Source organism: Nipponia nippon, unplaced genomic scaffold (assembly GCF_047370975.1).
Source record: "Nipponia nippon isolate SJK-2023a ecotype South Korea unplaced genomic scaffold, ASM4737097v1 scaffold_20, whole genome shotgun sequence".
Taxonomy (NCBI): Eukaryota; Metazoa; Chordata; class Aves; order Pelecaniformes; family Threskiornithidae; genus Nipponia; species Nipponia nippon.
In genome coordinates this window covers 9,264,506-9,288,266 of record NW_028262337.1, presented here as the reverse complement: position 1 = coordinate 9,288,266, position 23,761 = coordinate 9,264,506, and the positions used below count along the sequence as shown (strand labels likewise).

The 23,761-nt window shown below is 40.2% G+C and overlaps 1 protein-coding gene and 1 long non-coding RNA gene across 3 annotated transcripts in view; one reads left to right on the top strand and one right to left on the bottom strand.

Annotated features, from left to right (window-relative positions):
- Nucleotides 1-9,899: 9,899 nt before the first annotated feature.
- On the bottom strand, nucleotides 9,900-22,707 carry LOC148055583 (uncharacterized). The gene is made up of 3 exons (XR_015705245.1): nucleotides 22,327-22,707; nucleotides 14,415-14,609; nucleotides 9,900-11,085 (listed from the first exon to the last, which is right to left on the bottom strand). It is a non-coding gene; the product is annotated as an uncharacterized LOC148055583 (long non-coding RNA).
- Nucleotides 22,708-23,462: 755 nt separating this feature from the next.
- Nucleotides 23,463-23,761, top strand: part of ADAMTS6 (ADAM metallopeptidase with thrombospondin type 1 motif 6) — a 157,239-nt gene continuing 156,940 nt past the window's right edge. For both annotated transcript variants that reach the window (XM_087759851.1, XM_087759850.1), the window contains exon 1: nucleotides 23,463-23,755. The gene's annotated coding sequence lies outside the window, so the exon portion shown is untranslated. The remainder of the gene's footprint in view (nucleotides 23,756-23,761) is intronic.

Below are 23,761 nucleotides of genomic sequence, written 5' to 3'. Positions count from 1 at the left end.
CGGTCAGTGGGAACTTCACCAGTCTGCCACGACTTTTCAAATATGATGGAGAGTGGCTTAGCAACTTCATCTGCCATTTCCCTCAGGACCCTTAGATGCATCTCCTCAGGTCCCATGGACTTGTGCACCTTCAGGTTCCTTAGATGGTCTTGAATGTGATCTTCTCCTAGGGTGGGCAGTACTTCATTCTCCCAGTCCCTGCCTTTGTATTCTATGAATTGGGCAGCGTGGCTAGAGCGCTTGCCAGTGAAGACTGAGGCAAAAAAGTTGTACAAAAAAGTACCTCAGTCTTCTCCATGTCAGTTGTAGCCAGGTCTCCCATTTTGCTCATCACAGGGGGCACATTTTCTCTCATCTACCTTTGTTGTCCTGTGTACCCAAAGAAACCCGTGTTATTTTTCACATCCCTAGCCAATTTCAGCTCCAGCTGTGCCTTGGCTTTCCTGATCCCCTCCCTCCATGTCCCTATAATCTCCCCAGGATGTGTATCCCTACCTCCACCACCTGTGCGTTTTGGTTTTGTGTTTTAGTTTGGCTAAGAAGTCTTGACTTAGCCAAGCTGGCCTCCTGCCTCCCCTGCTTGACTTCTTGCACATAGGACTGAGAGCTCTTGCACCCTAAGAAAAATGTCTTGAAATATCTCCCAGCTCTCAGGCTCAAACAGCCTCTGAGGGCAGTTTCTCAAGGGATCCCACGCACTAGTGCCCTAAACAGCCAAAAGTTTGCCTTTCTGAGGTTTAGGGTCCTGACTCTACTTTTTACCCATCCTGTACCCCTCAAGATTGAGAATTCCACCAGGGCATGATCACTGCAGACCAGGCTACCTCCAATATTGACCTCTCCAATAAGTTCTTCCACGTTAGTGAGCAACAGGTCCAGCAATGCCTCTCCAGTTGGGCTCTCCATCACCTTTACTAGGAAGTTGTCCTCAACTTCCTAGATAGAGAAACTAAATGCAATGACTGAAATAAGCCTGTTTTTGCAGTTAGGTCTTGCAGCTGCTAAAAATTAATATGAACTGGACTCAACAGAGTATTTCACGTGACGACTTTACAAGGTGACATAAGGATGCATGGGGGAGGGAGAGGGGACCAATCCAATATAAGTTCTAGTATAATTGCCTTTTTTAGCCCTACTAAATGTTAAGCAAAAAAAATCATTGTCTTGTGTGGTTTTGAGTGAACACTGTTCATTTTACCCACACAATTGGTGACTAGGCATGAGTATAGATCCCAGTGTGTGCTGTTGTGCATAAACATTGACTTTTTTTTGTTTGATACTGCTTGCTCAACTGCCCTCCATTATTCAAAGTCTAGCTCTAATGTCTGACTAATCTATCCACATTTACCTTACAGTATTTTTAATTAATTAGTCAAATAGCTAAGTTTCTTGGCTTTGCTTTCTAGCATTGTCTTGTTAGATTTTTTTTTCTTCATTTGTTTTTAAATGCTTTGTATTCTGCTATCCTTTCACCTTATTCCTAATATTACAAAGCTCAAATACTTCATTGACCCTGGATGCCTGCTTCTGTTGGTGACATTGGTAAGTTCAAGAAAAAAATGTTAAACACTAAGTAGCTTCTCTAGTTTTAAAAAGAAAAAAAACCCAACCCACCCCCCAAAAAAAACCCCAAAACCACTGAGAAGGAGATAGGATAGTCTATAAATGAGTGCTCTAGAGAAGATACAATATTCATTATTTTTCATAACACAAAATCAAATCTCATCCAAGTAAATTACCAGAATAGATTTAAAAGACAGCACTTCCTATAAAGCTTTATATTCTATTATGGAACTCACTGCCATAAAATGTGTTCTAGAGGTTAAGTACAAATTTTCAAAAAATGGAAGCTTATAGAACTTATTCATGAGTGGTTATTAAAGAAAATTGACAGTCTGCTGTTTTAGAAATCCCTGTCCTGCTACTGGTTGGACCCTGAGAAGATATATGTAGATATTCCTCGAGACCCTTCTGCAGCTCCACAGTATCTTATTGCAGTCCGGAAAGCCTTTCTGCTTAGGCTTGGGACATGCGCAGAACCCGAAACTTGAATGTAGAGCTTTTTCCTTAGGTTTGATTAAAAATTACTTACTACAGCAAAAGAAAAGCTGTAGAAAGAGGTAATCCATTTTCTCTCATGGCCTAAAAAGTATTATCAGTTATTAAGGGAAACTGGTTCAGACTGAAACAGAGCTAGCTGGAAGCTGTAGCGCCTAGAAAAATCCTGGCAAGTAAATGGAAGAAGTTCAAGGCAGTAATGAAGAACAGATCTTCCTTATGACAAAAGCCTGGAATAGGATGTTCCATCCGTAGTATCAACAATCAGGAAGGTTGGGGAGTACATCTAAAGATGGAGCAGGGTAACTTCTCCATTTTTTTCTCCATGAATGTCTAAGTGACAGTTGTTTAACTGGAATTAACACTTCCGTAAATGCTAATATTGGGACTCTACCTATGTGCATTCTATGAAATAAGGATTTGTTTAGCTTAATGTCAATTTTTAACTCTGCAAAGCTAGCATTAAAAAAGCTAGGAAGTTCAATGAACATTCAGAGCTACTAGCCTGAGTAAGATGAAAATTTGATTTAACCGACAGTCATCCATTCTTTGATTGTGACCTTTCAGTGGACAGTGTAAGCATAGACAGTTATGAATTTTCTTAGAGGAGCGATACTGGCAGGTTCAATTAGCTGGTCCCCTCTGTCACTTCACAATAATAATTTTCTGCCTGGTCCCAGTCAAAGTCCAACAATGGGCAACCTGCATTTACTTTCTTTATGTAAGTATATCTGTCAAGTACATTTGCTAGTGTATAAATTAATATACAGTTACAAAACACTTCATTGTGAAAAAGCCACAAAAGATCAGAGGAAAGAGGTGAGCTTCCTACTCATGGTAAAGCTATGACACTAGAACAGCTTAACAGGTGCTTAGCATCCAGAGCGTTGTTGCGTATTCAAAATGAGCCTGTGTGTACCATTTCAGCTGCATGGGCCAGGAAGAGAGCCAAGTCTTTTCATAATCACCAATGTGAAGTCCTTAACTGAGATTCCTATACATTTGTGTAATCACTTTTTGAATCCATGTACTTTTTTTAATATCCACGATGTCCTGTGACAAATAGCTTCACAGTCTAACTACCTATGATGTGAAGTAGAATATCCAGTTGTTTACCAGACATGATACTGACCTGTCCTGGATAATATCAATAGACATTTTCTGTCAGGACACATTTTCACATAGATGAATTACACTGAACAACTCACACTATGGAGGTCTACACAGTAGATCTGCTTTAGGATGCATTTTGATACTCCTTTGTTCCTGCCTTATACCGCTGGTAACGAAGACCACGTACCCTGTTCCTCCCTACTCAGTGTTCCCCAGGCTTTCTTTCTCATTTCCTGGTAGTAGGATAAATTTTCTTGGTGATGAGAAACCTCAGTAGAAAGGAGCAGACCTGTACAGTGGGTTTAAATCTAACACTATTAAATCTGTCACTTGAGTATGCTGTCCCGCTTCATGGAAAAAATTCCTATTTTGCATGTGGTTTGGTGTAGATTCCATTGTACATACCTTTGTACCTTAAGTATGCAAGTTCATAAACCCTTGAATAGCTTTTTCTTAGAGCTATACATACACACCTCGTACGTTAGTGCAAGCAAAAGGTCAGGATGGCATTGAAACTTTCCCTCTTATTGCTCATACCAAGAAGACTCACTCTGGATCAGTATAAGTTCAAATCCTATCTTTGAAGAAAAAAGTACTGTTTCTTTCATAAACATTTTTTTCGGGGTGTGTTAGAATCTTGCTCCTCCAAACAAGTTAGAGACTGCTCAGGCAGAGACATGGGTATTTGTTCCCCCACCACCTTCGGCTATTGATAATGACTGAAATTAGTTTGTCATAATTGTTTCACATCATTAATCAACAAATCTAGCAGGTAAATCTTCTGCCCAAAGAGAGTACACATCCCTGACAAATGCTACAGCTATTGCTCTTGCTCTCTTTCATCCTGCACCTGAATACTCAGATACAGCACTTGAGCTATTCTTACCTGTTACTGTCCTTCAGCCAAAATTTAAGCAGCTTTAACAGCTACTCTTACTTCAGAATAAGGCATCTGTAATTCCAAGGGGAAGAAATATAAAAAGCATTGTGACCATTGATATCAACATGTTTAAAATTAGCTGCACATTGGAGTCTGGGACTTTGACATTAATTTCATCAGCATCAGCTCTGTGACCAAGAGATCACATTTTCAGTCTCACATGCTTAGTGCTATATTTCTAAATTAGTACAAAGGCATCCAGCTTATAATGAAAAGTCAAGCAAAGCCAATTCATTAAAACATTATGGAGCAATAACAAAAGGCAAGGATAATACCAAAAAAGGGTTCACTGCTGAAACCAAGTATACCAGCCCAGACAAGCAAGTTCTTCCTGGTAAGAAAATATACCTTTGAAAACACTGTCCATCTTGACATACCAGATATGGCAGTAGTAACCACAAAACTAAAATCCAGAAAGCATCCTATAGTGAGGTCCGACACGAGTGATGGCAAACAGACCACCCATGGATTGCTGTAACTGTTGTCATCCTTGAGACTTTGCTTTTTTGAAGTCCTGAACCGAAGCTCTGACACACATCTTGGAAAAAACCAATGCATTTCCCACCACCTACAGGTGATGTTTATTCAGATAGTTTTTATTGTATTTAGAGGAATCTCTTGCACACTCTAGAAAAGTGTGGCTGAGGAAAAAAATAATTCCTTCCCATTTTTTTAGGAAATTTAGTCTGTCAGGCTGCTGATAACCTACAGATCTTCTAAAAGCAGCTCTTGAAAATAATTTAGAGCTTAAAATTAAGGCACCAGTGATCCAACAGAATGTACCCAGGTTATTCATATCTTTATCATCAGCTTTTTAGTGATCATATGGATCGTCTGTGTAATGAAAGAGTTTTTAGCATGCTTGATCCACAGCCGCAGGAGTCACAATTCAGATAACTATTTAAAGGTGTCTGGGATTCCAGCTGAGGACAGTATCTTTTCTGTGTGTTCTTAGAAGAATTGATTGCTTAGTCTGCAGTTTCATGACATCAGCATGAACCACATTAAAACCGTCCTGGAGCTGACTTCTGGAAACCTGGGTTCCAATGGACATGGTCAGAGACTACAGTTGGTACTTGAACAGTAGACATTGTCAGCAATGGCAAACATCTCATTTTATGTTCGTATGGCAATTTTGGCACCTCACTCTACAGTAACTCTTATAAAAAGAAGTGGTTGCTTTGATTTACTTTGGAGTTGTAGAACAGATCAAGCAGAAGGGTAAGCAGAAATTCTTATTTCCTTTTTCTGAAGAGGAAACTTCATAATATCCTAGATCAGAGGAAACTGAACACTCCCTGTTACCATGGCTTCTGAATGGCAATATTTGTTTCTATCATTTCAGAGTAATGTTTTTGAATTAGAGGTTGTTTACATCACATTGCTATAGATCTGAGCTATGAGAACTTTACCTGAGATTCACAGCTGAGCCAATCTTACTAATACCCAGAACTGTCATTGGATTTTGAGATCTTAATTAAAATCATATATAGACAATTGGCTGACCATAACAGGACAATCTTGAGAGGTGTCCGTCAGGCTTCTTGGTAAACCTCAGTTAATCTTTGTGTTTCCTATAACAACCAGTGGTGATCAAGATAGATGCCATGATAGCAACAAGCAGTAAGGACAGATTTCTTTGACTTCGATTGTTGCTGAGTAAGGTAGTATTGTACTTGGCTGGGTTTATTTGATTAGGCCTATATCTCTGGAGTATTAACGCTGCTTAAAACCCCTCACAGCTCTAACTCTGCTAAGCATCAGATAAGCAGGAGGCTTCTCCATCTAACCCATATCATATTACCCCAGTATTGAGCTTGGAGGCTTTCATATGGTCAAGAAAAAGATGTCAGTCACAACCCTGTCACCATCCAGAGCATAATTCATGGATTAACAATCACCTGCTGAATCAGAGGCCAAATCTGGGAGAATGATGCTTTCAGTTGTGACTGATTCAGTAGAAAATCTCAACCTGAGGGAGTGCTAGTTGCCATTCAGATTTGATGGGATCCCAACTGGCACATACGTGAAGAGGAAAAAATGAATCATTCTACAGTAATGATCCTTCTGGACCGTATGTACAGTGCAGAGCCCCTGACTCCTCTCACTTTTCAGAGTATGTAGGTACAGCAAACTTCATATTGTGAGGAAATTGATCTAGCAACATGAACACCTTCTAGCAGGTAGTATTACAAGGTTACAAGGAAGCGCAGACCACATCTGCCCTCACAAACTCAAATCTGCAAAAGATTGTGATTGGCACAAACTTACTAATGGCATTTCCTAGAGAATGAACTAAATTGTTCTGCAGATAGTTTTTCAACTTTTGATGGTGGCATTAAAATTAACTGTTGTATTTGTCTGGATTTTGCTGCAGATAAATGAATTGTGATTTTGAAAGACTGGCATAAAAGTTTCTGGATATAATCTTTTGTCAGAAATACACATGAGCTTTTTGTTTGTGGTTTTGAGAGAGAACAAGTGATGCTAATGAAGACTGCTATGGCTAGTTACAGGCATATAACCTTGGAAAAATAAGTCTATCTTGAAACCTTGAATATTCTTTAGTATTTTGGTACATCAGCACTACATTTTCTGTATCTTATATTGTATTTTAAGCTTTTTTTTTGGAAAAAAAGGAAAAGTCCAATAAACAGCATACAAAACAGTCTGGGAAGGTATTGCCACCTTGCACCTGTTTAGTTTAAGTCTGCAATTCATCCTTCATGGGTTATTTATTCACAAAGGATAGCTAATCCTTTCTAAGAGAAAATTAATTATTTTCAGTGTTTCGGTTTGGTTCACAGGATTTGATCTACTGTTTTTTTTTCTTGTTGGATTTTTATTTATTCCCAAAGGTCAAATTCTAATGATTAAGCCAGTGAGACTCTTTTTTCTTTGGTGCATATTCTCAGGCAATACTAACACTGGGTTTTAGTTCAGATTGTTTCCAGGTTAAACAATGAGCATTCCAAGGTACCTCAGCAGTGCCGAACTACTCGTAATTATAATCAGCCATGGTTACAAGAAGTTCTTTGTTCTGCAAACATTTTAAATTCTGTACTTTAGAAAATTTATTGTGTCAAATGAAACATAATCTTGCCTTCTCTATTTGGCAACAAATGCTCCTTGCAGGTGCTTCCAAATGAGCTTTTGGATTATAGTTAGCCAAGACAAATGTAATTTTGGTGGTATTCCTATTCTAATTGTAATTTAGGTTGCATTTAAATGAGTTGCTGGAGACTGTTTCAGGCAGAAAGATTTAAAATACAAATTAAACTAGATTAATGTTGCAGTTTACTTGATAAATAACCAGTCCTTTACTATATATAATAAATCATTTCCCCAACAATCAGTTGCTCAAGTTTCCTTAAGATTATAAAGTGGTTTTATTTTGTTTAATAGAACACTGTGGAATTTTGACTGGTGAAGAGGCAAGCCATTATTTTTGGTGTCATGATCAAGAGACGCCTTTGCTAAAACACTAGACTATCCACAGAAACAAATTACAGTGCTTAAAATTGGTATCTCTTATAATAGTTCATCTTTGGTACTTCTTTTGCTTTTATTTAACAGAACTGTTCAATTTTATGTGTATTTGCACTGACTGTAAAGTTCTTATGGTTAAATTATTAATTTATGTTAATAAACTTTGCCAAAGAGGAAGTGCTAGCTTACAACGCCACTGTGTATTCGTAACCTTATGCAGTTGCACCTAGGTTTTTATTTGAATGTGCAGCATGCTTTTACTTCAGTATCATTCCTTTTTGGACTTGTGTCTATTTCACTATTAGAGGGTTTTCTTTTGTGAAAGTCATTGCACTGAAAGTTGTTATTTTGATTAGATCCAGGAAGGTGTTGGTTATAGTCCTGCAACACTGAACTGCAATACTGGAAAACTAGGTAATTAATTTGTTGTATTTAAGAGAAGAATCCAAAGGCTGAGGTCAATGTGAATCAAGTTGCTTAATAGAAAGGGAGCAGATCTGTGTTTCATCATGGAAAGGTGAAACTGTTCAACTGAGCTGAATTTAAAGTTACTAAGTCTGTTCAGAATAGTCCTCCTACCTGTTTTGCAAATTAAAAATTCAACTACACTTTATCACGTAGGTGCCAGATGGCTCTAACTTCGCAGGGCAACCCCTGACTGCAAACAGGAGCTTAGTTTTGATGCTCTTTGCATATGAAGGCTAAGGCTGTGCAGACAATACATTCTTTGACTGACTGTGCGGAAGCTTGACAAAAATAGTGTAACCTGATCAAAGTCCCTTGTATATGACAGGATTCTGGCAACATTGCACATCGTCTGTTATTTGGCAAGATGAAATATTGAAGAACTGGCAAAGGTATAAAAATAATACCATAACTGCATATGTGAGGGTCTCAGCAGAATTCTGCTAAGAACAACACACAAATTCAAATGTAACTTTCCTCCTACAGCTAGGACTGACGTGGGCAGTAACAACAAAGCTGAATTTAAAAAACATTTGCAAGTCTCTGGACTGCTAACTTTGAGATGATTAACTCAGAAAGCTCTCACATATGGGTTACAGTTCAGAAACACTGAAGCTGAGAATATCAACTGTGTCTTGACTGAGTTAGTCAAACAGTGACTGTTCTACGTCAAGAAAAGTGTAGCTGCAGCCGCATTCAAATTTTATAATGTAACACAGACACTAATTTTATGAAATATTACATCTCTACATCAACTGTGAATTACTGCAAGAGAAGCAGCACTTTTTAGAGAGCCAAGAGTCATATAAACCAAATGAAACTGGGAGAGGACAGATGGAGCCCCAGTAGGATGTATGATAGGAATAGTACTTACAATGAGAAGTCTCCTGTACCATGCCAGAAACATCCTAAAACAAATCAGCTAACTCTATATAGAACTATCAGGAGTTAGATGTAAACCTTCACCTTAAATCAAGAGAGAGTTATTTTACTCAGCCAAATTAATTCCTGCTGCAGTTCTTTGCCACTAGAGATAGGACTGTCTGTGGGGATACACCAAGGATGAAGCTGTCCCACCGGATTACTGCAGCATCAATGTTTACAAAGAAGCATTGTCATGATTGTTGAACAAAGTTATCTTTGCAACATTTCAGCAAGGTTGTTTTCAAGCTGCTATAATTCAAAAATGCAATCTGGAATGTAGTCAACTTGCACGTAATTTTGCAAGGGGACAGAAACCCAGTGCCAATTTTACAAAGCAGGAGTACCTAGAAAAAATTAGAGACTGAAATAATCAAACAGAAGTTGATGTGTTTCACTTTCAAACATCTAATTTATGGTAGCAGTTCAGAACTCAATTTAAGAAGTAAATAATATTGAAAGAATCTTAGTATGTGATTTTCCAATAAACATGCATATGTATGGCAGGGATCAGGCTTATGTGAAGAAACATTATCAGATATGGGTGTTTAACAAATTATTAGCAAACCACACAATTGCCTGTAAGCAACAAATCAGTCTGAATCAGACCAAATGGAATATTTTTAGTATATTAATTAGTGCTATATTTTCCCATGAAAATATTTTATTTCAAAGATTTATGTCTGCTTTTTGCATGGTTAAGGAAATCCTTTGCCTAAATTTACTGACAATAGTGTTCAAAATTTCATTGTTCACTAACAGTATGTTTCCACTAAACTTAAGCAGTAAATAATCACCTCAATGGTGTATTAATACTCTATATGGCAGCTATATAGTAAAATAGAAAATTTTTTGTTTATAATCACTATTCATTTCAAAACAATTGATAACTAAAGGATAAGACAAGATGTGATCCGTTTTAAAAAGTTGTTTTCCCATTTTGGCATAGTGATACATAATGAAGTACAAATAGCATGCTACTGTTTTTATATACTACTCAATATATGAAGCACTTACGTAGCCTTTAGTAGACTAAAATAAAAAAAAAAGTTGCTACATTATATGCTATGATGTTAAAATCTCAGTCCATGTATTGCACATAGAGTAATTCTAGAGCAAGAATTACCATTTTATTTTGGAAAAAAGTGGCATTTCTTTTTTTGCTTCTATCACGTTCACAAGATTAGTTCATACCATTAAAAAAGATCATATGATAGATTTTCCTGAGATATTTTGTGTCTATTTCTTTTTCCATCTTCCTCCATACACATTTTAAATTTTCTTTCTTTATATTTTGTTCTTCAATGTCTCTTTTATGTTTTCTATTTCCTTTCTTCTCCCATTTCCCCTTCCAAAGTCAGTACCTTCTAGGTCAAGCAGTATTCATAACGGGGTGTTCACTAACCCTACTGTAACTCAAACCAGACCTATCTTTGGCTCTGAGCCTCCATCCAGTCGCTTTCTTTGTGGCACAGCTTTCTCGGAAGATTTTCCCTTCAAAGCGAATACATTCAAAAAATATTTTCATTTGGTTTCTGAGGCAATTCTGAGGGATGCATCTCTTTTTTCTTACAGAAGTGTCCAGAGGAAGCTAAGGGACAAAAAAGGGTCCCTTTCCCACCAAGACGGTTACCAGATGCAGAGTTTTAGCTGCTTTGTGAGCAGAGCACTGCCTGCAGTTGTTCTTCATTCAAATTAATGAAAAATTCTCAGTTCAGGGCATGTTTTTCATTTTTAGACTTTTCCAAAAACTTCCCTGTAAACATGGGATTATTAGTACATATATTATTTTTCAGTAATAAAAGTGTGAGTAACCCATTATGTTGTAAAACTGTGAAAGAAAATTTGCAGAATCGCACTGAATCATGCTAGAAGGAAAAGCCTTGGTAAGAAAAATAAAAACAAAAAAGTCTAGATCCTTCCCAACACATTAGAAAGTATATGGGAAGAGCATCCTCCTCCAGCAGCTCATTATGTCCTGTCTTAACCAGTGGAAAAAGTGTCAGCCTTGTAACAGACCATCAGCTACTGGGAATCATCTTGGGTCTTCAGGTGCCTTCTCAGCCCAGGCAGCCAGCCTTCATCTGGTCAGGATGCTGCTGCAAAAAACAAGGAGATAAATACTTTCAGAGAAGGGTAAATGCACCCCCCCGCCCTTCCATTTCTAGCTTCCAGGAAATGCAGAGGACCTGGCAAGTCTCCTTATGGAGGAAAAAACAGTTGCCTTCCATGCAACTACACAGTCTGTAAAATTTTTGATCCAGGCAATATCAATATGTCCTGGGGAGGTAATTCTTACGGCTATTCATCTATCACTTGATGCTGACTGCAGAGAAGCAAGTCATCAGCACAAATATCAAACTCTCTGTGAGGGGTGCACACCTGAGCTGCTAAAGTGACAAAGAGGAATTGTGGATGGAGATGAGATCCATACACTTCAGTTAGCTCTGTGAATCATTCAGCTGTCCCGCTCCCATCTTCAGTGGAACACTTGTCAGAAGATTAGCTTATGAAACTGATAGACCAGAAGATATTTAATAAAAGAATCACCCCCCAGTCTATTAATAAGGACTCCTAGACAGGATGTGTAAAACCTTAGGGTAAAGCAAAGGTAAGAACCTTGATTTGTGCTACTGAATGCCAAGACAACAAACCAATTTACCAGTCAAACATAGATCTCTTCCCAGTTTTATGTTAAATCAATTCCAGTTACTATAAATAATATTGATTTATTTGAAGAAGGGTCATGAAACTGGGTCTCTCACATGTCAGCTAAGTAGTCTGGATGTACAGTTTAACAGAAGACTGTATTTTGTCTCATTGTTAAATGGGAAGATGCATGATTTTTTTAATCAGATAAACCACTTCCTTCTCAACTTCACCGTCACTATTCCTAAACTCTTAAACCCAAAGAAAGGAGATGAAACTGTGACCATTGTAAGAGACTAATCACAGGTGGATATAAGCCCACAGATTTGATCACAGGGTGAATAAGCCCAAATTTGAGAAGTCTTTATGGCACCAAAAACAAATGGTGTATTGGACAGGAATGAAACAGCAGTGGAGGCAGTGCAACCTGAAAAGCATTTGGCTTGGATAAAGACTCTTTTCTGCTAAACCATTATTTTATTCAAGAAAAATTGTAATATTGACTGTGACTTAATATGGGGTAGACATTAGAATATAACTGTCATACAGAAAAAAATCCCGAAGTTCTTGGTCTAAAAACACAAAGGAAAAATCTCTCCTTATTTTCTATTTAATTTCAGGGATATGCATAAGGATTCTGAACATCTGACAATGATTTTCTTTCTCTGTCAAATTAGTATACATGCATCTCAATGTCAGTAAACATACTAAGGGTGTCTATAAGATGTTTTAATGGGTCGTTCCATCTTGGCTCCACATAAAAAGGGTTTGTAGGAATAATGGAAACTGGAGACAGTTACAGAGTCCTATGTGTCAGAATTAAATTAGTAAAACCAAAGAAGCCAATCCTACTGTCTCTGAAACCAAACAAAATTACCTTGAGTTCATGGTTTACAAAATCAGAGAATCATGCTTCTGCTTCTATAAAAGTTGCATTTTAGTATTGATCTCTTAAGCCAACATCGTCTATATTTATTTGTCTCCTATCCAGTACCCATCAGGCTTACAACACACATGGATAGTTTATAACAATCTAATTTGAGATAAAGATACGAATTCTGCAATTAAGTTTTCTCTAGAATAAATGGACATCATAAAACTCATAAACATGTGGGTTAAATAAATGTCTGCTGAGTCACACAGACAATGTTTGTTCAGTTTAGTGGCACTTATTTTAAACAATCACAAGAGAGGGATATAATGATTCTTCCATATGATGTTGGATGAATCTTATGTACTCCCAGGAACAGTTGAGAACCCTAACTAAAAGTTGTTTTCATTAAGGAAAAGTGACTGTTCAGACCATTTTCCTCTTCCATTCCTTTCTAGAAAATCTGCATTCAGTTCAGATTTGCTGGTTAACCATGCACATTTCTACAGACGACAGTAATTCATGACAGAAATGAAGCAGTGCAATCGGATGTGGACTGGCGCAGGTAATAGAGCCAAAATGATTGTTGACGGCATGTCAGGCTGGCTATATCTGCCATTTTTTCCATCTCACTAGAACTTCCTTTTAGTACTGTGAAGGAAAGGAAAGCAAAGCAAAGCATCATTTTCAGTAAATTTATTGATGGCTAAGATCCCTTTCTGAATCCAAGCTGGCCAAATCACAGGAGTTCAGTGTTGAACCAGATAGAAAGCTTAGTATACAGGGGCGTGAGGAATTTAAATTTAGTAGCTGCTGTGTGCCAAGTATATAGTCATTTTTCTTCAGGGAATTGGTTGAATCTAGCACATTGGCAATGGGTAAGGGGAAACCTATTTTGCTTCCAGCTGGCCATTCTACAACTCTATAGCTCAGGGGTTTAAAGTATTATGCTGCCTGATGTGGGACGATTGCCTGATGACCAAGTGTGAAGTCAGGAAATACAAATTACCTATTCTGACAGAGCTGTAATATTTGTAGGGAGATTCTGATCTTGTTACTAGTATTATGAAAAAACAATGAAGTATGTTTAGTTTAGTAAAATAACATGAAGAAAGATGGATAAGAAGTATATCCAAAATAAACTGTATTTTAAAAAGGGAATTCCTTTTAATTACTCTTATTTTTTTCCCAAAGGGTAAAAAGCAGTGTTTGTTAATCATGCAAATTACCTTCTAATTATACAGTTAATTAGTCCAAGTTAAATTTGACTGTGTTTTAAAAAAATCATTTGGGTAATCTAGACTACTTTTATTCAGCCTCAAAAGCGGAACTACTTGCTGCAAGGGCCGGTACACCTGTCTGAAAAGCTGAATCTAAACCAGATAATCAGCAACAGGAGAGCCCTTTCCCCATGCTCAGCTGTAAGAACTCTTTAATTGTAAATCTATGGTGCTTATAAGTTCACTACTATCAACCCATCTGAATGTTTCAGAAAATGCTTATTCAAAAACAAAGATGAGAAAAGCTAGGAATCTGAGTTTAAACACAGTACTCTAACCATAAGACAAGATCAGTTTGGGTTTTTTAATAGCAAAGCATTATTTTATGAAAATTGTAAAGAACTAATTTAAATAGTAGCCCTGCTCACTCTCCCAATACCAGCATATGCACATTTTACATTTATATGTACATATTGTTTCACGAAACAAATCTATGTTTAAATCTATTTAAATAGACCTGAATAAAATAGTTTAAATTTTTTAATATGCACTGAAGTCACTAAGCCCGTGTGACCTTGCCGACTAATACACAGTACACTGTTTCTCATTTGTGAAAAGTCGTTTAATAAGCTAAGAGGTAATGACCACTGGATTGCACACACGTACCATTAATATTGCACATACTTACAATTAGTATTCCTAATGCGCCTCAGAGGTCAGGGGGAGAATTCACTTTCTTCCTGAACAGGATCAGAGAGGGAGACAGAATTCGGATAGCCCTGATACATTGTTGATCCCACTGCTGATGTGTCGTTTGTTGTCGATGGACAGAGCAGAGCATGCATTATTGTTGATCACAGTGCCGCTGTCTCACCTGAAAACACTGTAAGATTCAGTAAATGTCTATTAAACACTTAAGTGCTTCATAACCAAGAAAACACAAAAAGTAGTGATGGTCATCTTTTTCTACAGCTTTTTCACTTTGAGTCATACAAGATTCATTCCAGTGTTCTGTGTAAAATACGTACATGAAACAACTAGGAGAACCTCTGAGATGCTTAAAGGCCGAAATGTTAGCAAGCGGCAGGAGACACTTTGGTAGCAATGCGTCCACCCAGGCACATTTACTAGGACATATGTCATGTTTAGTAGCACAAGCATAATGAGGTTTGTTTTTTTTTTTGACAAAAACAGTCGTAATATCTAATCATACTTTATAGAGAGTGTGGGCATTTTGTCACCCAGAGCTCTGTTCTCAAGATGAAAAAATACTTTTCTGCACATCAGATTTCTTTAAGTTTCCCAAATTATTCAACTAAAAATATAAAAAGCACCTAGTCTCTGTCCTTCTTCGTTAGAGAGCAACGATTAAACACACAAGCACAAAACTTTTTATCTTAAAATCTACCGTTGGACTTCAGCAGAATTATAGTAATGTATTTTACATTCCATGTTTGGTAGGAAACCATGTAACTGGTAAGAGATTTGTGTGTAGTTTTACTGTAGAGCAGTGTGCGAGGAATGCTGGACTGCCCTGCCTCTTCTGTGAGTTTTGCATCATGCGTTTCAAGCTTCTGAATTTCTTTTTTCCATGGAGTCTCAGAAAAAAACTTTGCAGAGATAGTGCACAAAGTGAATTCCCTGGTATTCTTTTGCAGTTAATTTGTTTCATCCCCCAAAAGAAAGACCCCAATAGAAGAGTATCCATTCATGTGCAAAGCCGAGAATCTGGGGCAGAACAAGAGCAAAGGTTACCCCTGCACCCTCCCCCAAGCCTATTCAGAGAAAATCCCAATTCTGTTTCTCACCTCTGAAAGTCAGACATTGTATCTGGGGATAGAGAATGAGAATGGCTCAGGGACAGCTATTCGAAAATGAGAAATAAAAATGCTACGCGTCTAGCTTTAAATAGAAATGACAGGCTATACCCACAGGTGATGCATAAAATAAACAATACTTTAGAAGAGGTATGAGCCTCAGCTAGGGGAGTAAGCAGTCTTGCAGTGGTGGAAGTAGCTGTAAAATACCTTGCTTTTAGAATTACTAAAATGTACTTTGGCCTGATTTAAAATTTGTACCAGCTGAACTGCAGGCGTGATGTTGCACAAATTTAACCTATTTGAGTTACGCAAATCCTTGAATTATGAAGTAATTAATGCTTGATTACACCTAGGTCCCTTGTAGTCCCATTCGATCTCTTAGCAAATATCTGGTAAAATGCAAAACTAAACTTCTGTGCTACTCAAGATGAGCATTAACTGGCTTAGGAAACAGGCTAACGTTTAAGTCCTTCTTTTAAAGACAGCAGAAAACATTCACTGTAGACACACACTTGCAGGTGGGATATTGCCATTGGTGTTTGTACTCCTTATGTATACCTGATTGCCCTTGTAAATACACTGTTAAATTAAGATGGCTGTAGGTACTTATTGTTAGCCAAACTTTATACAGACTGGCAGTACTGGAAGAGTTGTGTTATGTTTATAATTAAATCTATGCAGAAAACTGTTCATGCAATAATTTATATAGGAGCTTAATCTATTAATTGCCAGATAACCTAATCTGTGGATGAAATTGTGTAGATTTATAGATGCCTGCCATTGGGGATTCAATGAGCTAAAAATAGATGTCCAGCATTTTCTCCAAGCCTGTAGATTTCTTTAGCTGTTACTCCATTTGCTTTGAGTGCTTTTATTTTGGCTGACAAATCTCTTGATAGACCATTAATTACAAAATTTACAAAAATAATACGTAGAAGTTATTACCACTAATTGAGTTTCAGGCATGGTGAGAATACAGAGTGGTTTTTTTTTAAAAAAAAAAAAAAAAGAAAACCTGAAGTTAGGAGATGTTAGTGTTTCAGGAGCTCAGAAGGTTGCTACTAGAATCAGCCTGAATCTGTATCAGAGTTTCCAGTGATGACCACATGGAGGATGAGGGCTCTTTTGATCTTGGCTCATCACATAAGTACAAACACAGGAACAAGTTGCTTTTCCCTCCTCCTTTGCCCATAAACATCTGTGAACGGCCACACACCATCATCTTCCTATCCCTGGATGGTTTTACGGTTATTCCATGTTAGCATGCAAAACTGATAGCATATACTGTACAAGTCTGTTGAACCATAATGTTAAGCATCCTGAAAGATTTTTGAGAAAAATCGAATCTTATCCTTTTTCAGTATAACTTGCCTACTGATGCAAATAATCACTTAATGGCTATAGCAGGAACACAAGTATGCTAAATCCAGTTCATATTTCAGTTCACAGATGGTGCCCAGAATATAGGCCTGTTAACTAAGAAGTGTAATCTTTTGACTCCTTAGAAACAAAAAGTTGTTTGTGACTTTAATGCATACCTGAGTTTTCAGCAAAATGTGAAAAAGACATTTTTGATGCTGGAAAACTATTGTTGTGACGTTTGATCTTTTATTGAAAGTCCTTTATTTTAGTTTTATCTTTAGACTATAATAGTACCCTTTTAACAAATAATAAACAAACATATATGCAAGACTGAATGTATCTCAATAATATTTAGTGGAACAACAGAAGAGTCATAGGACTAAGTCCTATGAAAGTGTTATATAAATTTCAGCCATCGTGGTATTTGCTCTTGCTCCAAGGCTTCGTATAAGTGGCAGAGGGCTTTTAGACGTTCATTTGACAAATAGCCGTGGTCATGAGTAGGGGAACAGTAAATTCTTTTTTGGGACTTCTTCTTATTACTGTTCTTTCATGGGAGATCTCATAGTAGAGCAACTAAATGCAATATATGGATGCTCCTGAGCTGCAACAGCGTAGTGGAGTCTCATGGATGCCTCTGAATGCCCGTGAATTACAATGGAAATTAGTGGGAAGTGGGAAGTGCTTATAAGTTAAGCCACTTCTTACAATTTGTATTGAAGAAGCTAAAGACTGCCCTTAACATAAAAACAGCTGCTAGGTCATACCAAAAGATTCATCTGGCCCTGGATTTTGTCTCCAAGAGTAGCCACTCTTGGCTATCCACAAAGGGATAACTAGGGTCAACTGGGCAAAAAACAGGGCAAGCATATATGGCAGTTCCCCTTCCTACTCTTCAGTCTCCAGTGTCTAACCAGTTCCAGGTTAGGGACATATATGAGCGTCAGAGCCCTTACTGCTGCACAAACCAGCTTCACGCAAAACCAGCCAACCCTAAGTAAGTTGGAAAAGGGAAATGCTGGACTTTTTAAAGGGGCCTTAATAAACCCCTTCAAAGCAGAACACTGTCTTCCCTAAACAAGGAGCTGTTAGTGCTGTGATAATCCTATAAGAAAATTAACAATGAAGTTACTTGTGAGATAAGAGGAAAGAAATGTATTTGCTAACCACATTCACATAACACCTTACTGCATTCACAATAAGTCTTTGCATTTTGGAGGGATACTCAAAAGTTACAAGGGGAGAGGTGAGCATTGTATTTTTTTTTCAATTCTTCTTCAAATCATTGGCTTAACAGCTTTTATTAAAGATAGTTCCATTTATAAACTGTTTCAAGACACTACGCTAGAAAGAATGCCAGAAAACCATCTAAATTAGACAAAGTTGTAATCTGTGTCCAAAGCAGTATGCACCGTATGCTCTAGAGTCTTTAATAAATCTTTTCCAGCTATACAGTCCAGGAATATGGAAAGGAAAGTCCAATTCTTTCCATTCAAAATAAATCTGTGCTCATTTCATGATCCAATTTTACAATCTCTAACATCAGTGTATGTGTTCATGCTTTTATATAAAGCTTACCAAGAAAAGGGGAATCACCACATGGTTCAGCAGATGCTAAATGAGCAGTCTGTAATGCTCATCAGTATGACTACCGTAATTCTCCTTCAATTCAGAAACTAAACCAGTCACTCGGGCACCTGAGACCGAGGTGCCTAATTCTGCACTGGGAGTGTCATTCCTAGAGCTGAGTGCCAGACTGCAAAATGCTGCAGTGCTCTGCATGGCAATAGCCAAGTCTTTTTGTGAGTTAATTCCAGATTTTTTATTCTAAAATCAAAATAACTGAATTCTTATGTATTTGCTAAGATTCTCTGCATAGCTTTTATATGTTTCTGTGTACACTAATCTTTGAGGAATACCATTTGCCAAATTTTTCCATAGAGATTTTCCATACACATTTTCCACATGTTGTACAAGTTGTCTCAGCTTTGTTCTCCATAAGCCTTACAGATTGCTCAGATCTTAGGAACAACTTTCTCTGGAAACAGGAAAGTAACAAAACAAGAATACACAAAAAACCTATAGAACACATAGCTGGAAAATGCTCCCTTTAAACAAACTGTTATGCCTACTAACCTAATCTTCTTTCTGGTCTCTCTCTTGACTTGGCAAGCTGGAAATAGACAAAGCAGGAAAAAATACGCTGTCTTTGAAATAAACAACTCCCTCATCTGAGTTACCTCTTCTCTTCTGCTTACTACTATTCCTGTTCTTGTGTGGAACTGTATTGTTTTTTCTATACTTTCTACTTTAATGTTAATGAGGATAGGATCATTCCATCTTACTTGCCTGCAAAATTTGAGGCCACCATCCATTCTACTATAGGGGTTCCTTAATCAGCTTGAGTAGTCTAAGATTCCTCATCTTAGGTTTACTAGAGAGATATTTAATCTTACCCCTCCCACTGTCCACCCCTCCCACGTTTTGAGCAAGCTCTGAGCATTACTCTCACCACATTCATAATCTTCTCTGATTTCTCTCTGCCCTCCCTCATCTGCGTTCCACCAGGGAGGAAACTGGCCAGGACATGCTGGAGGATGCCAAGCTTACATGAAGTTTTCCAGTTTTATTTCCAAATCTTATACTAAAATGATTAGGTTGGCCAGGTTCATAGGGTCTTGCAGAAACAAGGAGGCTGGGGTGACAGTAAGCCCCGCATCAGCACAACACACACAACTGCTTGCAGGGAGCATCCTAGAAAAGGATGGTCTACCATCCTGCCTTTGGTAAGGCTCTTCATATTTAAATGAAGACATTCTTGCCAATACCGGCACTGCTGGGCAGAAGTAGCCTCAAAGCCATACTTGAAGCCAAATGCATCACTGTGAATTTTGTTTTAGAGGGCCATCAAGGACAGCTCAACTCAAAAGGGGTGCATTTTCCAATTGCAAGTACACTTTGATATGCATTCTCTCTCTGAAACACAATGTGCCAGGCACAATAGCTTCTACTTCTGATGGCAGGTGGCTGGTCTTAGGCTGAACACATGGCCCAGGGGCATCTCTAGAGATGTTTTTAGATCTCTTCCTGCAAGGGGAGATGAGATTTGTAAGCAATCTGAATTCAGGCTATTTACAAGGAAACATCAGTGAAAGATACTGGATCTCAACAGCACCATTACCTTCAAGCACCCCTGGGATCTGTTAGTTCAGGGGACTAAAAATGAAGCCCTTATGCACATCAAGAGCTTTTCTCCCTATAAGCACAGATAAAGCACAGAACCTATAGCACATATAAATGCAAGGTTATCATGTATTACTTTTTTCAATTATATGATCAATCAAAGTATTTTAGCCAGTGAATTTATGTAATTTATAACATAATTTTATATTTAACTTTTAAAAATTATTATTATCTCCCCAAACACAACTGGGATATTTCTAAATATGATAGGTTATTATCCTCAGGTCTTCACTGACCAGGTAAAAATATATCCTGGAAAAAAAAAACATACTTTCAAGCATGCCCATCCAAAGATACAGGGAACAAGAATCTCATCTTACAGAAACGCACTGCTTACCAAAGATTTGTAGCTTTCTCTCCTATATTTATTTCAGTTAAAAGCAAGGTTCCTGGAATCAACCCCACATACCTCCAAATATGTCTAGCAATGTTAAACTGAAGTTTAAGACAAATATTTATTTAAACAAAAAAGTGTGCTTGCCAATCTTAGGATTCAAAGGCCTAAAGTAAAGTCAAGAGTGCTTTAGCTAACTACTCCCATGGTCAGCAAAGACTAACAAACTGGTTAAGACATGGAGTAATATGCTTTGTGCTCAATAAATGTGTAATCCTGTCCAGAGCTTCTGAGACACCGTTGCCCACATGGTTTATACATATCATCAGAATTCACAGTAGAATTCCTATCACAGCTACAAAGATTTCTACTTGCAGCAAAGAAAAATTTATGCTAAAAATCTGCATACTACTTTCCGTGCAAGTTTCTTTTCTAAAAAGTTGCTAATCATAAAAAATGTATATAGGTATTATTTGGGCTGATGAAACAAAAATAAAAGGCATCAGATAAGCTCACTATTTTTATCTGAATGAGGCTGCCTCTGAAAAATGGTTTTATGCAATAAAGCAAAACAGGTAAGTGAAACTGTATCGGGAATTCTGTCAGAAATTCTGATCACAGATGGTCAGGAATTTTTTAACTGGAGCCAAAGCTTTTCCTGGTAATATACCAGTTTTGACAAAATTGCTATTGGAAACATTTTCTCAGCTCCAGCAGCGGGTGTAGGCAAGAAAATGTAGTTGTCTGGGACAGGGAATAAATAACTTGAGAAAGTACTGAGAAACTGAGCAAGCAGCTGGGTTTTGCACGGCCCATATATCTTTGCTTTCCTTTGCTTGATTTAGAGCAGGGAGTTGAACTCATGTGAGGGCCCTAACCAGACAGTGATAAGCTGTCTTTCTTTTTAGCTTGATGAGTATTTGATCAGTTATACACAGTGGACCAGCTCCAGCCACGGAGAGGCCAGTCTTCTACACCAGAACAGTCCCCAGCCTAGCCGTCAGACAGCAACGTGAGCGCTCCCGAGCCTGCTTCGGGCAGGGTCTGGTTTGAAGGCAGCTCTCCCAAATCCCATGAGGATACCATAAGCATGAGGCAATTGGCTGTGATATCTGCCTCTCTGTTCAACAGGTTATTTTTGGTCCTGATGTAGAATGGGGAAAAAAACTCTCTCTTCACCATCTCTCCTTTCAAAAGGATGGACTCCCCCAGTTCTCCGTATACACCATGGAGTCTGCAGAAAAGGGTGAGCAGAACCCCTCGCAATGCCTGACCACGGAGACCGATGCTGCGGCTAAGGTACACCTGGCTGCATCTGCCACAGAGCGCGCTCCGTGAGCGTGGTTTATCCATGTGCCCATCTTACACATTAGCTTGCTGCAGAAGCGGGAACTCTGGCATATTAACAAAAAAATACTCATTAGAAATGCCTGTTTTAATTAAGCGGACACCGCCGGACCTAAGAGCAGCGGTTGCCCAGGCAGGTACGGGATGCGGCGGGGGGGACGCGGCCCGCCGCCCGCTCCCTCCCCGCCGGCCGACGCGGGATGGCGCCCTCGGCCGAGCCACCGGCCCGGCGGCCGCCTGACAGCCGCTCTCCAGAAGCAAGCCTTCCTGGCCCCGGGCGCCCCGGCCCCGGGGAGCGCGGGTTCCACAGCTCCGGCTCTCCCCGGGCCGCCGTAGCACGCGTTTGCCCACCGGCTGCAGAAGGATCTCACGGATAAGCGTTTATTGTATTTAGCGCCAAGTTTCACTGTGAATGATGACAAATGCGACGGCCTCTTTAGGGGGTTGTGCTTATTTTGCTAGAGCTACTGTTAAAAGAAATCCCACAAACTTACATGCAGAATCTCATTCCACTGTAGCAGTGCCTCGTGTTCAAAGGTAAGCGTGCAGCGGCCAGCGCCGGCCCGGGGTCCGGCTCCTCCACCGCCGCGGGCAGGCAGCCGGCCCCGGGCGAGCAGCGGGGCTCCTGTGCGGGCCGCCGGCCCCGCAGGCTGACCGCGTCCCCTCGGCCCCGGGGAGCCCCGCGGCAGCTGCGCGCTGGGACCCTTCCCCGCGGATGGCTCCACCGGCCCGCCAGCCGCCGCAGATCCACCAGCAGACCGACACCCGCCGCCCCCGGCTCGGGAGGCGACGGCGAACAGGCACCGTTCGGGAAATACCGTTGGCAGGAGCTCGAAACCTTAGAACCCAGATTCGGGAAGGATTCCCCCCCCCCCCCCCCCGCCTCTTTTTTCGGCCATCGGAAACCAACTCGGCGGTGAGGGGGGCAGGTCCAGATTCCGCCGCCCCGCCACCGCCGGCTTTACGGTGCACAAGCCGTCCCGCAGCCCGCCGCCCCCTCGCCGTGCCCCCCTCCCTCCCGCTCCCCCGGCCCCCGCCCCGCGCCCACGCTTCCCCGCCCCAAATGAAAGTGAAAGCGCCGCGCGCGGGCCGCGGGGCCCGGGCCGGGCCCAGGCGAGACCCCCGCCCGGGCGGGCTGCGGACGCCGCCGCCCCGCAGCTGCACATGCGGCCACTTCGATATTTTTTTTTCCCGTTACCCCCACCCCCTCCCCCCGCCGCCGCGAGGTGCGCGCGGCCTCCCCGCCCCCGCCCCCCCCGCCGTTTTCCGTTACCCCGACTGTACCCCTGCCCCCCCGCCGCCACGTGACGCCCGGCGCATGCGCGGCGGCGGCGCCGTGGCGGGGGCACATCTGGAGGCTGACGTCAGCGTGCTCCGCGCCGTCCCCCGGGCGAGGCTGCCAAGGCTCCCCGCTGCCGCCGCGCTCGGCTTGGCCGGGGGCCGGCAGCGAGAGGAGGTCTGGGGCTACTTCAACCAAACTTTCCTGAGTCCTTCCTGCTCTGCCCGCCTTCCCTCTCCCCCCTCTCTCCCCCCGCTCTGTCTCTCGCTCCCCCCTCTCCCCCCCCCACTCAGATGATATTCACATGGTATTTTGCACAGAGGAGGCTGCTCAAGAGGAGGGCACCCACCCCCACCCCAATATAAGCCTGTTTTTCCTTCCTTCCTTCCCCCCCCCCTTTTTGTTGGAAAGACAAAATGTGCAGGGTGATAGGTTGGGTGAATTGATGGCATCCTTCCTCCTGCCAAGCCGGCCCGTTTTCTAAAAACCCCTTTTAGGAAGGCTAGAGAATTTTACTCTGTTGGAGAATATAACCCTGATGGTTGCTTGCACAGAGGGAAAAAGCAGAGAGGAATACGGGAATCGTCCTGTGCAATCTCTATTGTTTGAAACTTACTTTATATCAGAAATTGAAGATGAAAACGGTAAGG